General features: G+C 37.2%; 1 protein-coding gene across 2 annotated transcripts in view; it reads left to right on the plus strand.

Moving 5' to 3' along the window:
* BABAM2 (BRISC and BRCA1 A complex member 2) overlaps positions 1–16,010 on the plus strand; it is a 163,833-nt gene that overhangs the window by 143,221 nt on the left and 4,602 nt on the right. The gene's annotated exons all lie outside the window — the stretch shown is intronic.

Here is a 16,010-nt window from a genome sequence, read left to right on the forward strand (position 1 = left end):
GGCGTATTGGGATGAACATTTTGAATGACAGTCAGAAGATTAAATTAAATCAGCAAACATGCATAAAGAAGAGTTGAAATAAAAATTGTTCAAGCTGAGTAAATCAAATGAGTGGCGTGGTCAGAGACTGTAATTTGAAAATGATGGAAGCAAACAACAATTGACTGATGGATTTGTAGATTTTATACTTATTTAAATTCTATGGAAAACATGAAGTAACATTTGATTTGGGATTTTAATATGCATTGTAATAATATATTTTTTTGGTAGTATTTGGTTTTGCCACCATACCATCTATAGGAGCACCATTTCTTGATCAACTGTGATTTTTTTTTGTGTGTATAGACTTCCTTCTTTTCTCTAGCAGGATATTATGTGCATTTTGTTTATTAAAAAAAAGAAAAATAAGAACACTAACTGGAAGCATTTCTGTGGCTTTTTTATGACCATTCTACAAAATGCATTTCTTTTGTAGCTGAAAGCTTACAAGTACCTATATGCTGTCTGCTAAGTGCATTCACTTATGAGTGGGTGTATACAAATGGACTTTGCTGCCCTGCACTTAAAATTTAGAAGTATTACAACAGTTGTTTTTAAAAGCACTAAATGTGTACACTTACTATCACATGTACGTTTGGTGAGGTTATTCGCTCTTACGTTTGAGCCTCTGCATTTAAGTTTTACACTGGATACGTAATCTGAGAGGGATGATGAGAAGCGGGGGAAGACAGTGTGCTGAGATGTCTGAAATAGCAATCACTGAGCTGCAAAGAGGCACAGAAACTGCTCCAGTTAAAAGCGCTTCGCTTGCAGGAACAGCTAGTGATTCCTGAATAGGTACCATAAATAATTCTGTATCAAGGAAAGTATGATGTTATGATACATGTGAGCATATTTTAAGGAAGATTTTTAGCACAATTGAGCATCTTATGTAAACAGTGTTTAAAATACTTGCTAGGGCTTCTTAGAATGGGTTAGTGTTTTTCAACATAACCAAATAACTTCTTCTTCTTCTCCTTTATTTTTACCACAGACATGTTATGGACCAAGTATATGGGAATATATGTTGATATGTAACAAAGCATTCTAATGAGACCAATTAGTTCAATAAACACATGAAAACTTCCCAAATAAAAACAGAAAAAAAGAATACATGATTTACCCTCTAGAAACAATGTCATTCTGCTCCGCTGAAGTAAATTTAGCCCTGGTTAAATCAGAGATAACTTGTTTGTGTTTCTAAATAATGTCAATTAGGTTTTGCTTATATATAGTCTTTTTTCCCTCTTAGCATAATGGTCTCTCCCAAGTGCTCAGCATTCTTTGAGACAAAACATCTCTGTTTATCTTCCTGGCCATTGCTCTAGGGCTGCAGATCTCCCACTTGATAGTCCAGTATCTGACCAAGTTCTCCACCTTCTTCTCAGACTCCAGGCATCAGTGTACACTGTCTTCCCCACTGGGGCTAAAGACACCATCAGGAATAGCTTTTGCTCACTCTTGTACCAACTGCAGAAGCATCATCAAGTCTGAAATGGTATCAGTCACAGGTTTCCTCATCCTCAGTTTTGGCAAGCCCTGTCTCTGTTTTCAGCAACTCAACACAGGCTGTTTATTCATGGGCAGAGCTGTCATAAGTTCATTCCAAAGGGACTTTGATTCTGTGCCCAGCCTTCTCCCAAGGTTGTTTTGGTGTAGGTTGTTGATTTTTTTTCCAAACAGGTGAGCCCATCCAGTTCCTTCAGTGCAGGGAATAAACTTGAAAGTCTTGGTATCCTTGCTTATCTCTGTGGCCCCCAGCAGAAGTAGGCATCTCTTTTGAAGTTAGGACTTAACCCTTTGCTGTAGACTTGAGACAATCAGTAGTAACTATAGGCAGGAGCAAAATCCATTCCCTAAAATGCATATATGTAAAAGTAGATTGTATGCATTCACACCTAGAGACATATCACCTAAATCTAAAAGGCAAATTATCATTTCAGAGTATCTGTTTAGCCGGATCTTTTTTATTCAGAGAGAAAAACTGCCCATATTCTTGATAAAGTTATTGGACCAATTTATATATGTCTGATAAAGTCCATGAAGTCAGGCCTCTTTTTTGTGTCCTCTTAAGCAGATTTTAAAATCACTGGTCTCCACTGCAGCCCACTGACTTAGATTCCTCACTGAGAGATAGCATCTGGTAACTGAAGCTTGCTATTGTTTTAGCCCAGGGGTTGCCCTCTGGCTTTAATTCTGAAGGATGAATCAAGTCCTGATTTAATAATGTGATTTCAATTGCCTCCAGATTGTTTGTTTCACAGCTAACACAAAATTTTAACCTGTTCCACCAGCTAGAAACAGGGAAATGAATAACAGTAAAATTTTCTTAGAAGCTACTGAGCTGCATTTCCTCTCAGTTGGTATCTCAGGCTTTGCCTCTTGTAGGTCATTTATTTATATGTCTGTGGCCTCCTGCGTAAGCAGCTTCTCCGAAAGTTTTAGTCCTAAAATACAATGGCAAGCCTAAGAAAATACAGTAAATTATGGAAAGTTAGCAGCCTTGTTTGTGGTGTACGTGTGAAGCAAAACATCTCTGTGCAGTTTCCATGGGAAAGCTTTTTTGTCTTTTTGCTTAAATAGGCATTCAAGTGTACATAAATGGAGTCTTTAAAGAACGTGCAGACTTGAAGCTTGGGATTTTATGAAGGAATACTGTAAATAAAGCATGTTTGTTTATACAAATGAAATTCAGTTCTTAGATGCACTCTGGCCCAATTTCTGTACAACCTAGTGCTGATCTGTAGACTTAGATTATACTTAAGGGGAGAGCAAGTTAAAACTCAGTTTACTCTTTAATCCTACATAAATCCACCTACTCATCATTAAAAATAGCAGGAGCATGGAAAACTGGTATCACAATAAGAAGTTGTTCCAAGGGTTTATATTCCCTTTTTTTTCCAAGCTGGCTTGCAAAACAGATTTCTGAATGACAGTGTTATCTGTGACCATTCATTGGTGTTTCCTGAATGGGGTGTAAATTTTATATATTCCTTGGGGCATTCAGAGGGTGAAAGCTTCAAACGGCTCAAGCGCTCTCAACTTTATATTGGCTGTTGCTCTGCCATGAGGTCAAGTGCATCTTCAGATTATATGCAGGTGCATCTTGTGCAAGCCACAGCTGCAGCCTTGGTTTGCCACAGTTGGGAAGTGTTAGGCTGGTGAACTGGGCCATAGCGTCTTCAGCCTCAGCAATACCTTTTCCTTGAGTGTCAGCAGATCAGATGATGTGTGTCATGTGTATAGATGAGGCCCCCAATACAAAAATGACCTTGAGGTGCTGGAGCATGAGCAGAGAAGGGCAGTGGAGCTGGTGAAGGGTCTGGAGCACAAGTGCTGTGAGGAGCAGCTGGGGGAGCTGGGGTGTCCAGCCTGGAGAAGAGGAGGCTCAAGGGTGAACTTATCACTCTCTACAGCTGCCTGAAAGGAGGGCGTTGTAGCCAGGTGGGGATCGTCCTCTTTTCCCAGATAACAAGTGATAGAACAAGAGGAAATGGCCACAAGTTGCGCCAGGAGAGGTCTAGTTTGGATATTAAGAAAAATTTCTTCCCCGAAAGGGTTGTCAAGCTAGGGAGGTAATGTAGTCACCACCCCTACAGGTGTGTGGATGTGGCACTTAGGGACATGGTTTAGTGGTGGGCTTGGCAGTGGTGGATTAATGGTTGGACTCGATGAAATTAGAGGTCTTTTCCAACCTTAACAGTTCTGTGATTACATTTACAGATTAAAATATTGCTTTTCTTAGTCTAATAAAAGGATATTTGAAAAGAAAAAGGGACAGTTGTTGTGTTGCTGTTTAGACATACCAGTTTTAGTATGTCAAAGACTTGCTGTTCTATTCAGTAAATTTTGTGTGCCCTAATGATTTTTTGTTATTTTGACATTAATCACTTTCAACTCATCCATTTTTTTATTATTATTCAGATTTCCTTCACAGTTTAGGCAGAATACCTATTACTATATTTCAAGATCTTTAAAAATAGCAACTTTCATAATTTTCATGAGACTTTTGAGTGCCAGCTATGCTACCATGAATCTCACTGTAAAATTTACATGTAAATATTGCACCCTTTTTATATCTTCTCTTCTTGATAGGTGTAATGAAAGTAATATTTTTATTATTCTTTATTTATTCTTTCTTTTTCTTATTTTTATACAATATACTTGTATTTAAGTATTTTGTTGCTTATTTGTAAAAGTATCAAGTTGTATTTGCCTGTATTATGTGATTTTCACGGACATTAGTCATCTTTAAAGAGCAGTTTTCCAAGAACTAACTTATTTGCATTGCATATACTCACCTCACAAAGCATGACTGTCTTTGTCGCTGTTGCATGCTATCTTAAACTTACAATGAAATCCATAAAAATGAGAGTAAGGAACGAAAGTATAAAACCCAGGGACATCATTCTTCTCTAGGTGTGTGTGCACGCATTCTGACATTTGCAAGGCTCAGAGGATTCTTTCTGAAGAACATCAGCATAGGTACAACTAAAGGTGGAGGTGGTGAGCTGGGTCGCTCTTTAGCTCTGGTTTTTGATAGTTTTATATCAGAAACTGAACAGAAGTGATTTGCTTGCCTGAAATAGAGTAAAGCTGACATTTTGTTGCCACTGGTGGGCCGCTCTTCAGAACAGAAAAGGGGCAATACACTGTGACAGCCTTAACGAGAAGAGATGTGGCAACCCAGACGTGTGAAGCTTATGAAGAAGTTTATTTGATTTTATAGACCATTAAATCAAAACTGATTTTCTGTCAGAGTGTCAGCTGATCAGAATTATATGGGAACAGTAGAAAGGAAAACAGAAAAAGCTACGTTTTGTTAAAATACTTAGTGATTGCACTTGTCCTTGTAGTATGTTTTGCAATTGATTTAGCAGCAAAACTTAATAACAAAATTATTTTGACTTTAAGATAGAGCAGGTGAAGTAGGACTTTTAGTTAGAATTTTCCCAGTACATTCCTTTTTTTTACCTAGTTCTTCTGCAGTAGAGAATACAGCACATATACATGATAGTTGCACTTCTTGAGTCATATTTTTCATGTAGTTTTCTTTAAATGTCTCCCTGGATAATTAAGTCTGACTCTTAAGTTATGGTATGTTAGTTTCTGACAGGTGCCTGCCAGGGATCTTCAGTGCTGTCATGCATTATGTGGATTTCAGCCAAGACAGAAGGGCCTGGGTATTTGTTTCTGGTCACTTCTCATTAAAGCTTTAACTGTAGGAAAGAAAAACAACTATTTAAAGATGAGGAGTATAGGTGCTATAGGAAGTGCATAGAAATGAAATCTGTTAGGCAATTAGTTTTTCTGTGATTTTGTATAGATACTGTGTTTATGTGTGAACTGTACATATGTGCGATTTGATATATAGTAAATATTCTTTCTGTGAAAAAGTACTCTCATCTATTGACAAGAGAAATGCTCAAAAGAGATGGGAGAAGTTGGCATGGTATAAGTGGAATATAATAGCACTTTACTGGAAGACAACTGCTTTGTAGGAATGAAAGGTTAGAATTTAATGTAGGTGGTTCTTGGATAACTGGGATTAAGTGGCGTTCTAGAAATACTGTGAAACACAGTCACTGCCTGATTTTATTAGAGAACTCTATTATACATTTATGAAAGCTGCTAGTTCTATATTAGAGCATGAAATTACAGTTGGGAACTTACACAAAAAAAGTCCTCTCTTTTTCAAGAGAAAAGGGTAGAGAGAAATACATGGGTTTGGAAGGAGCTGAGATTTAATAGTCCAGATAAATACTGTTGCTTGATCTGTTACAAAATAAGCAGCTAAATAAAAACAGTAAGTAAGCTCCATAGCCTTGTCTTTTGAGTAATAAGGTTAATTGTTCCATTAAGCTAGGTAAAAGTCTGCATTCATTTAGCCCCCTATCATGTCTGTATCAATAGGTAATAGTGGATGCCTGTGCAAAGGCATGGCAGAGCATGGAGTCATATTTCCATGTTCTACCATCCTCAAGGATTTCTTTATCTGGTATGAGAATACTGGTACATTTCTGTTAAGTAATCTTACCTGGCTTTCCTTCTATTTGCTTGCTTTTTGAACCAACATCATAACATCATAAAATTCTATGGCAAGGGATCACACAGGTATGGTGTGAATAACAAACTTTGTTGGCTTTTTGCGTTCCTGCCTCCTCCTAGCTCAAGTTGTTACCCTCTACCTCTTGTATGAAGAAAGGCAGCAAGTAGTTAATCTGCTGATCCCCTCTGTAACCTTTTGTTTTATGAATCTCTTCATGTCTCTTTTGTCACCTTTTCTCTTGCTCTGCTCACTCCTTCCTTCTCCAGAACATCTCCACTTTTCTAATCACCCTTGTCCCCCTTCTTTCTCCCTTTACTGTTTCTGTGATTCTCCTTCTGGGTCAGGGAGCTGCCTGTTCCTCATGATGCACTCACCGTGCATTTATATGGTGATGTAGTGATACTGTCTGATTTACTCTTTATTCTGCTTCTAACAACATCTGGTTTGGTTTTTTGCATACAGATGAAGGCTAGTTACTGTGTCATTTTAGCACCAACATCTTTCTACCTGAGTTTTTCAGAGTCTGTGTTTTTTGTGGTAGTAAAATTATGTCTTTTTCCTCACATATTTCTCCTTTCGTATTTATCAATATTGACTTTTTACCTGGTATATTATCTCCCAGTCTCCTAGTACTGTAAGAACTATCTGCAGTTCCTTATAATTGTGCCTTATTTTTCCTTCCCTGACTAAATTGTTAACATCAACAAACCTTTCCATTTTCCTTTGCTCACTTTTTCACATCATGTAGGAATATGAACAACACGGGTCAGAATACTCATTTCTGTGCACTTCTCAGGTGACTTCACCCTAAGGTATTCATCATTTATTCCTGTCCTTTTCTTTGTATCTTGGCCTGCTGTTTATCCACTCATGGATCTTTTCTTCTTCTGTGGTAATTCAAGACATTTTATGCCTTTGAGAAACTTTCCCAAATACCTGTAGGTAAGTTGAGCAGTCTGTGTCACTTGAATTTTTCTTGTCCATGTGGTTTTGATACATTAAGAAAATAGGAGACTTGAGAAGCACAAGTTTGGCTCCTACTCAATATATCATATTTACTCAAATCCACTAATTTTGGCCTATTTATGAATTTTTATAATAATTTCTATTTACAGTCTCTACCAATTTGTAAGATACATACATGAGATTCATTGGGTCATAGCTCCTTCCATCCTCCCAGACCTCCAGACCTTTTTTTAATTGACACCGCACTTCTCTGGCACCAAGCTGTTTTAAGCAGGAGGTTACAAGCTATTTAAGAGTTTAACTTTCTCACACTTGAGTTTCTCTAGAACTTGGGTGTGAATGTAATCTGGGGCTGCTGATTTGGTTGTGGTTTGTTCATTTGTTCATTACCTTTTCGGCTGATATTTCTGCACGAGTTGAATCTTTTGGTATATCTCTTGGAAAGCCAGATTCTGGTATGGCAACCTCTTTAAGCACCTCAGTTTCATTTATTGCTTGTGACTTTGTTTCTTCTGAGCATTCTTTTTGCTTTTTCACCACATTTTATTTCAAGGGCCACAGCTAATTTGTGCCACAAATTAATTTTGTATTTGTTTTATTCTGCTTTTACCTGTTAGTATTAAAGTTTATTTCTGTCTGGTTATCCCCTTTGGGTGGGTCTCCAACCTTTTGAGCGTTTACTTTTACTTCTAATAGCAAATATATATTTTTTGAATAGCAAAGAGAGACAACTGCTTTAATATGTTTTATATAATCACAGATGTGTGGCATCTCATCTGTTTCCTTCTGGCTGGTGTGTCCTAATGAGTACCCAAGGAGGTTTCTTTTATGGTTTGGTATGTTGCCTTCGGCCCCTGTTGGTAAGCAATCTGGCAAAGTAAAGCGGATGGCATGATGGAATCAGTACTTTCACCTGCAAGCAAACTGTTTTCAGGGATGATGGTTGTCAGACTTGTTATGGATGCGTCTGTGGTGTAACTCTTCATTTCTGCCTCTGAACTACAATTAAGGGATTCAATAATCTCTTAAAGATCATTCAAATTCCATTATTACTACTGTGAGCTCCTCTCTTCTTGAATCTCTACACTTGTCTTTCGTTACACACTCATGAACGTATTCTTGCCCAGTCTTTTCTGCTTTCTTTTACTACTCATATCATCACTACTTTCACACATTCTTTACTCTGCCTTTTATGCTTTGAAGAGGTTCCTAGTTGCATCTTGTCTCACATTGACTCTCTCCTTCAAATCTAATAAAAAGTTTGTTAAATAATTGCTCTCCAACAGCAGAGCTCATCGTGCATTTACGTAGCCTTGACAAGAGGAAATAATATGTATCTTGAATAAACACTATCTCTTTAAGAAGTTAATCTTTACCTGGAGTGGGAAAATATGGCTATGGCACTTCAGCAGCTAGGAAAAATAGAGCAGACTTGTCATGCTGTAGCTCACAGGACTGGAAATTTCCTGCAAATTAGCACTGTATTTAAAAAGACTCTATGAAGATTGAGTTTTTCCATGATGGCCTTGGAATATCATTCTCATGATCCACTGATAAGAAAACAGAGTGACCGTGCTGTGACAGAGATATTCCAATGCACCCTTCAAAGACACCTACCACCCTGAGGGGAAAATGGAAGTTAAGAAAGCAGAAGCAAAATTTGCTATGATCTAAGACCACAAACCTTCATCTGACTGAAGTACATCTATTTATGTACATTGTGGAGAAGGTGAAGGAAGTGAAGTGTTTTATCTCTTGAACTAACCGGCAGGCATTGATGAAACTTTCAAAATGAGAGGTTCATTTTTCTATGTGTGCTTTGGAACACTTAGATTCACTGTGTCTGTGCAATATACCTTTCTAAATTTTTAAATATCTCTATCAGAAATCTGTGAGACATTAAATACCAGAGTCTTGATTTGCAGATGATTTTAAAAAGTTGCTTTCATAGTTATTGGTCTTGGTCTGTATGAACTGATTATGTCCAGTAGCTGTAATTTTTATCTTTTATTGTAAGTAAACGTCCATGTATTTGGGAGCACGTATATTCTTGGAACCAAAATTAGCGTCTTTTACAAAGTGATGACCTTGCTTGTGCTGTTGCTTTAAAATAAACATTAATTGCCAGCCTACATAATGATCTACAATCCTGGCTCCACAGCAGTTCTCTAGAACTCCCTTCCTTTTTATTTTGCTTTTAGTCAGGTTGTTATATTTATGGTTGTTTCGTGCTTTGAACAGATTGTCAGAATTCATTTTGCTTTATGGGAAGTTAGGCAGCAAAGTCATCTTAGTTTTTACAGCAGACCAATGTTGAATTCTTCACTTCATTTATAAACTCAGTTGATACCGTAGGTTTTTGGAACAGATGCAAATGTGTAACAAAATGAAAATTTAATTTTTATTTCTGTTTGCTTCTTATGGATTAAAGCTACCTGTTAATTCTGCAATCAGCAAACTGTTGAAAAACATGTCTAAATATAACCATTTCTTGTACCTTTCTGTGTGACTTGAATCAGAAATGGCAGTAACTCCAGAAAGAATTTCTGGAGGAAAAAGCTATTGTTAGTAAAATACAGAAAATAGCTTTTGAACATAAGTGAATTGTAATGTTTAAACTTCTGATATGTACTTGGTTTCCCTAGTTCTGCCACTTCTATTTCCTGTTATGGTTTTGGTAGCACGTTTTGGTTTGTTTGTAATTTTGGAGACAAGTTTCTGTCGTGCAATATTAAAAACTGAGCTGAAAACAACTGTATTTCTTAAAAACTTGCATTTTGATGGCTGCCCACTGCAGACCTCCAGATCTCTTGATGCTTGATTACTGTTCTGTCCATCAGCCTGGCTGCACAGTCAGTGTCTTGCATGGACTAGCAGGTAGGAGCAGGCATAAGAAGACAGAGATAATCCAATAATCTCCTTGTCATTAATTCACAATAAAAGGAGATAGAGAGAGAAATATTAGAAGAGAAAGAGGGATTGTGATGCTTTTTTGCTTTTTTTGCACTCAGGAAAAAAGTTGCTAGCAGCATAATGGCATTATGCACTGACTCCTTTGTAAATTTGTGTGTTTAGCCAGTTACAGTAGCAGTAATTTAAGAACTATTGTCTTGCTGTTGTATAAACACTTCAGATGTTTGCTTGGCATCACGAGTTCTGGAGATGTACAAAATGGAGAACTGTGTAGACATTGTGTTTCACATAAAAGCAAAATATTTGCTATAGATAAAGCTGCCTAGTAAGGAAATTATAAACCACATCCCAAAGAGCATACCATCAAGAAGCTTAGTTTAGAAACATGAATACATGCCAAGTATCGTTATGTACATTTAAAATGAGAAAGAAATCCTGGAAGGTACCTATTTCATTCCGCTGCTGTGCTTGGATAAATGTTTGTGATGTTCGGATTTGAATGGTGGTTTAGAAATGCCTCTGTCTCCTGAGTGCCTTGTGCATTCCGTAATAGTCCTGATTTTCATTAGCTCCTGAGCCTTTGCCACATGGCACCTGGCCCTGTTGTGGGCCTGCCTGCTACAGCCCAGTTCCAGCCAGGCAATCAAAAGTTAGAGTGCTGAGAACTATTTCTCACTTCAGTTTTTGTAACATCCTAGATGTGGAGACAGTGATATAACAATTATTTTCTCCTAATTGAGGTGTTGCAAAATGTCTGCTGTAGAGTTACTCTCCTGTTATCCCATAGTTATCCCAAAGCAGGAAATGGGGTTATTCAGCTTTGCTGTGAGTGCTCATGTATCTTTAGCCTGGTGAGGAAAGCTGTGGAAGTGCCTGTGAATAAATAGACAACATGGTTCACCCAATGAAAATATGTTTTTAATGCATTATATATGGTAAAAATAGCAAAGAGATTCAAATTTCTTGTGTCTGAGTTTAAAAGGAAAAAGCTACGCCTCAAACACTGGCATGAGGCCTATTAAAAGAATGGGCTTTCTGTAGATTTCCACACGTTTGTATTCAGCTCTTGCTCCGTGCAAGGAATAGAGGTGCTGGAGGAGAGCATGAGCACGGGCTAAAGACGTAATGAGCAGTCATATGCAATATGACCTAAATACATACCCACTGTTGGAATTAATGCACCAATTTATTAATTTAAGTTCCTTTTGTTAATTAGCACTAATGACATTGAATTAGGTAGCTCCTGACAAAAGGAATTTAGAAAACAAATATATATATAAAAAAAGACAGGTTGGCGTCTTTGATTTTGCTCTGTCAGAAACAAACAGGAAATTTTAGAAAGTTTTGAAAGTTATGTTAAATACCTTCTGTACAGGAGATTAATTATTAGGGGTTACATGAACGTAATCAGCTGGATGTGCCTGTGTGGTCATGGGAGGACAAATCCTCTCATCTGGCATCCAGAAGGTATTGTTGTAGGTGTTCAGTATTTTCAAAACAAGTTTTCACTGTGTCAAAACAAGTTTCAACAGGAACATAAAAATACAAAGGCACTCTACATATGTATGTGTGATCCATGCAAAAATACTTTCTACTTCACAAAGTGAATAATCAGGTGACGTCGATAAAGCCTGGAGAAGCTCTTTTATAATTCTAATATGGCTATAGTGTTGAAACAGTTTATATAACAAGATTTTATTGCAAAGTGTCAGCATAATAATACTGGTCTGGAAAGAACAGATCAAAAACCTCAAGAAGCCTCAGTCTATCCTTCACTCTGACCTACACCCTTCTTAATTCCTGCTTTCACCAAATTTAATTGAAAGAGGAGAGAACACTGTTCTTCTACCTAATTTATGAAGATCAGTCATCTATGGAGTTGATGTTTTTCTGTCAGGATTCAGTGGATTTGAAGAAACTTATAGATGCCTTGAAGCAGTTCTTCTAGGGTACAGCGGGAAAGAAAGATGGGATGCAAAATTATGTAAATCCCGGAGGTACAATTCCTTTCGAAGAAGTGGACAGCAGCTGTGACAAACACATGGGTTTCTTGGTTGTATCTCATACAGCTGGACAGGATACAATTCAGTCCTTACCTCAGGATTATTCAAACAAACTCAGTTTCCCTGCTGGACAATTCAGACAATAGAAAATTACTGAGGAGAATGGGATACTATGTACAGACCTTACTCCAGAAGACTTGGAAGGAGTAGAACTATGCAGAGATCACCATACTACAGGAGTGCCTACTCCTGTCAGATCTATTAACTTAGAAAAGTTGAAGAATTTATCTTTTCCTGTATGCCTTGCCTAGAGTAGGAGAAAATGGATATATTTGTCAAGTACACTGGCTACTATGATTTTGAAGACACTAAAGGTCTACAATTAGAGCCAAATATTTACAGAATTAAACCACAGTTGCAGTGCTTACAAAAATATTTCAAGAATTAAGTAAAATATTGAAATAATGGGTGGTATTTAAGAATAAAGTTTGCTCTCAAAGCCAGTAGTAGGAAAAAAATCTGAATGCGATAACCTGAGTCTGCCTTCAGATGAGAAGGAGCACAATACATGTGCCTAATGCAGTGAGAGAAGGTCTTTATGTCTTTGTGAAAAGATGAAGATTGTGCCTCAAGAGCTTTAATTTGCCAATAAGGACACTGTGGTGGTGGTAGTAGAACTGTTGCTGTAGTGCTAAATCTGTTCTTGATATAGACCATCATATGATTTCATCCCTTTCATTTTCCTCAAATCATCTCTTGATGGAAAAAGCACTCGAAAGTCCCACATCTTGAGCTGAAACAAATAAAACATGAGTGCAAATAGGGCTAGCATGGGTGAATTTGAAATCGGTATGCTGGAAATCTTGGCAGTCATAAACTGAGGAGTTTAAGGGGAATATATTTTGTGAATGACTTGGGAAGATGATTCATCACCCCATGATGATTGTCCTTGTCTCAGAAATAAAAAGCGGAAATCTCACTGATACAACGTTGTGTATACTTTTTTCCTCACAGAATTTGAGTCTTGATATTCTGCTCTGAATTCAGCACATGAAGATTTTAAGAGAAATAGAAACACTTAAACAAGCCTTTTAACTTTATTACACCAGTAGCAGTAACTAGAACATAATTGTATAGTTGGCTGTAGTACCAGTCGAGCAAAAGCAACAGCAGAAATCAAGTGTATTGGTGTTTAGAATGTTTTCACCATAAATACATGGGAAGTGTTATTTGATGGGAGATTGCAGCTACATAATTTAAAATCTTTGCAGATTTTCACCATAGATATGTGAAGGCAAAAGGTGTTATTGAGTGGTCAATGCAGATTTTCTAAACGCTGTACTTAAAAAACCCAGCACTAACTTACCCTGGGGGAAAAAACAGCACAATTATAATGAAATTTCACAAAAGCATGTGAATTCTGAGTCAAGTATGTTTTAAGCTCGACAAACCCACACCCTGGGATTTAGACATGTATGGGCTTCTGGAGACCTTGTGCCGCACTCAGTGTTTCATATCACTAGAAAATATGTAAACAGCAGGTGAACCGATTCTTACCTTCTTTCAGATACTCACCACTTGCAATAATAGCAGGACTTTCTTTCCACTGGATAATAAGGTGAAGGAAAGAGAAGTGCTTTACTCTCAACAGACGTCCTTGAGCGTAGCACCTGGAATTCATTGTACTGTGTCAAGTAGGTATAGCAGTTAACTACAGCAAATGTGTTGTTTTCTGGAGTGATGAAGAAAAATTTCCATAGAAACCTCATAACTTACTACCTTGAACTTGGAAAATGACCATTTGAGGGAACAAAAACGAATAGACAAAAAACAATGGAGTCTTATAAGAAGCTCAACAAAGAGTTAGACATATGCCCATAAGTGTATGAAGATTGGCACCCACTCTAAGCTGAAAAGAAAGCAACTTTTTAAACACTGTTTAAGCTGAGATCTAAACCACTGTGAGAAGGATGCAACACTCAATGTGCGTTTTACTTTTTTCCCATGAGTGTTGATTGTAAAGCGTATCTGTGTACTTTGTACAGATGAGTTTCTGTGTACTTACAGGAGAATTCATGCAAGTCTTCTGAGCTTGGTGTGAGGTCAGTGTGATACAGACTTACCAGGAACATGGTCAATGAAAGCTGGAGAAAGAAGGAACTCCATCTTTCCCAGAAAGGCAAAAAGGCATTGATCAAAAGCTGATTTCTGCCATTTGACATAGCCCTGAGAGACCATAGGTCTAGTAAGCTTCCTTCATCTTCAGTGTAATTCAACAGGTACCCAAATTACTGTTGTTGGGTTTTTTAACAACAGTTCTCCAGAGCTGTTACTAAAAAACCCAGAGCGGAAAGCATATCTAGTGTATAAAAAAGTAATTTCAAAATAGTTTGGAGATAACCTGAGAATATCATGTGGCAAAGTTTCTGGAAAAAAAAAAAATCTGATGTTTTTGTATTAATTCCTGTGGTATAGCATAGATCAATAGTTATTGAGGGTGTAAATTCTTGTGAATGTGTTAATATCAATAGAGTATGAGGAATATATCTTTTTCCAAAGTCCATGTTTATTTATATTCACTGTTTCTCTGTGCCTGTATTTATAGGATGCTGGAGCATGAGTGTTGTCTCTTGGTTTAAAATCTTTCTATAAGGAATAGCATTGCATGTGAAAGATACCTTTACCATGCAGTCTATAGCAGAGTATTGTCCTTCAAAAATTTTGTATTTCTCTTAAAGTTATTTCATGTCGTCTGTTCTGACATAATAGTTTGTGTCATGGTCCTGTTTGGGCAGAAACATGTGCACTTTGACTTCAGTGTCAGATGATCAATAGATGAAATTTACTCAGAAGGTGATTGGTGCTTCTTTTCCTCCGTACTGGTAATCTGCAGAGATTGTTGTAATTAAAGTGTTGTAATTTCCATTTCACAGCAAATTCGGGTATTTTAACACATGGTATTGTCCCAAACTTTGGATGAAAAGAAAAAATCTAGAAAAAAATTTCCAGTGTTCATTAAGGAGTTTCACTTACCTTCTCCTACTTCCCCATCTTTCCTCCTCAGTCTACTACGTGTGCTGTAGCTGATACAGTCCTGTCAGATATCCTGGGGCTTTTGGATCTCCTAGCAGGGCCTTTTTTGTTTTGGTTTGGGGGGTTAAGGGAGTGGTGTTAATTCTGGTTTTTTGTGTGTGTGTGTATGTGTGATGAATCGTATTTACCTCTGATTTTGTTTCATCTGAGATACTTAAGGTGTATGGGAGAGGGACAGAAATGGAGAAACATAAGCTGAGGACACTTGTGGTACTGCATTTGCTTCAGTCTGGAGAAGACAAAAATGATGGGGACAACTTTAAGCATGTGATTTAAGGTATAAAAAGAAAAAAAAGTAGACATTTAAACTGATGAAGCACTAAAGGAATTTTTGTAGTGTATGGAACATCACCAAGAGGTTCATATGAACTACCAGTGAAATAACATCCTCTTTGAAACAGTACATCTGATCAGAATGTAGAGAGGTGTTAGACTTAGTTTTGCAGCAAAGTATACAAGCTCTCCTGCAGGAGTCAGTGAAAAGAAAGGATGCAGGTGTAGATAAAGTTGGTGTGGGAGGGTGTTTGTGGTATCATAAGCATTCATTCTGGAATCTAGCTAACAGAAAAGGCATGTATAATTACTGCATATAATGCAGAAAGTGTGAGTTTAATACAAAGCACAGAAATGCTATAAAGGAAAAGAAATAAAATGTAGGAAAATAGTTCTGATTGTATCCCATTTAATGATTAAGAATTTCTACAGTTTTGGAAGAGGGAAGTTTTAAGTAACATTTATCAAGTCAATTAAGATCACATGCATGGAAGAGAGTCTGCAGAGAAGCTATCAAAGGGGAAGAGAGAAGCTATTTAAAATAAGCAAGCAGAGAAGCATAATTAAATATTAGGACAGATAAAGCAAGGACAAGTAAAAAGAATAGATCCTTTCATTGGCAACATGCAGGTGGTGCTCCTTGAGCTAGCAAAATATGTAAAATTAAACTGGAC

The sequence above is a fragment of the Sylvia atricapilla genome, chromosome 3 (genome assembly GCF_009819655.1).
Source record: "Sylvia atricapilla isolate bSylAtr1 chromosome 3, bSylAtr1.pri, whole genome shotgun sequence".
NCBI lineage: Eukaryota > Metazoa > Chordata > Aves > Passeriformes > Sylviidae > Sylvia > Sylvia atricapilla.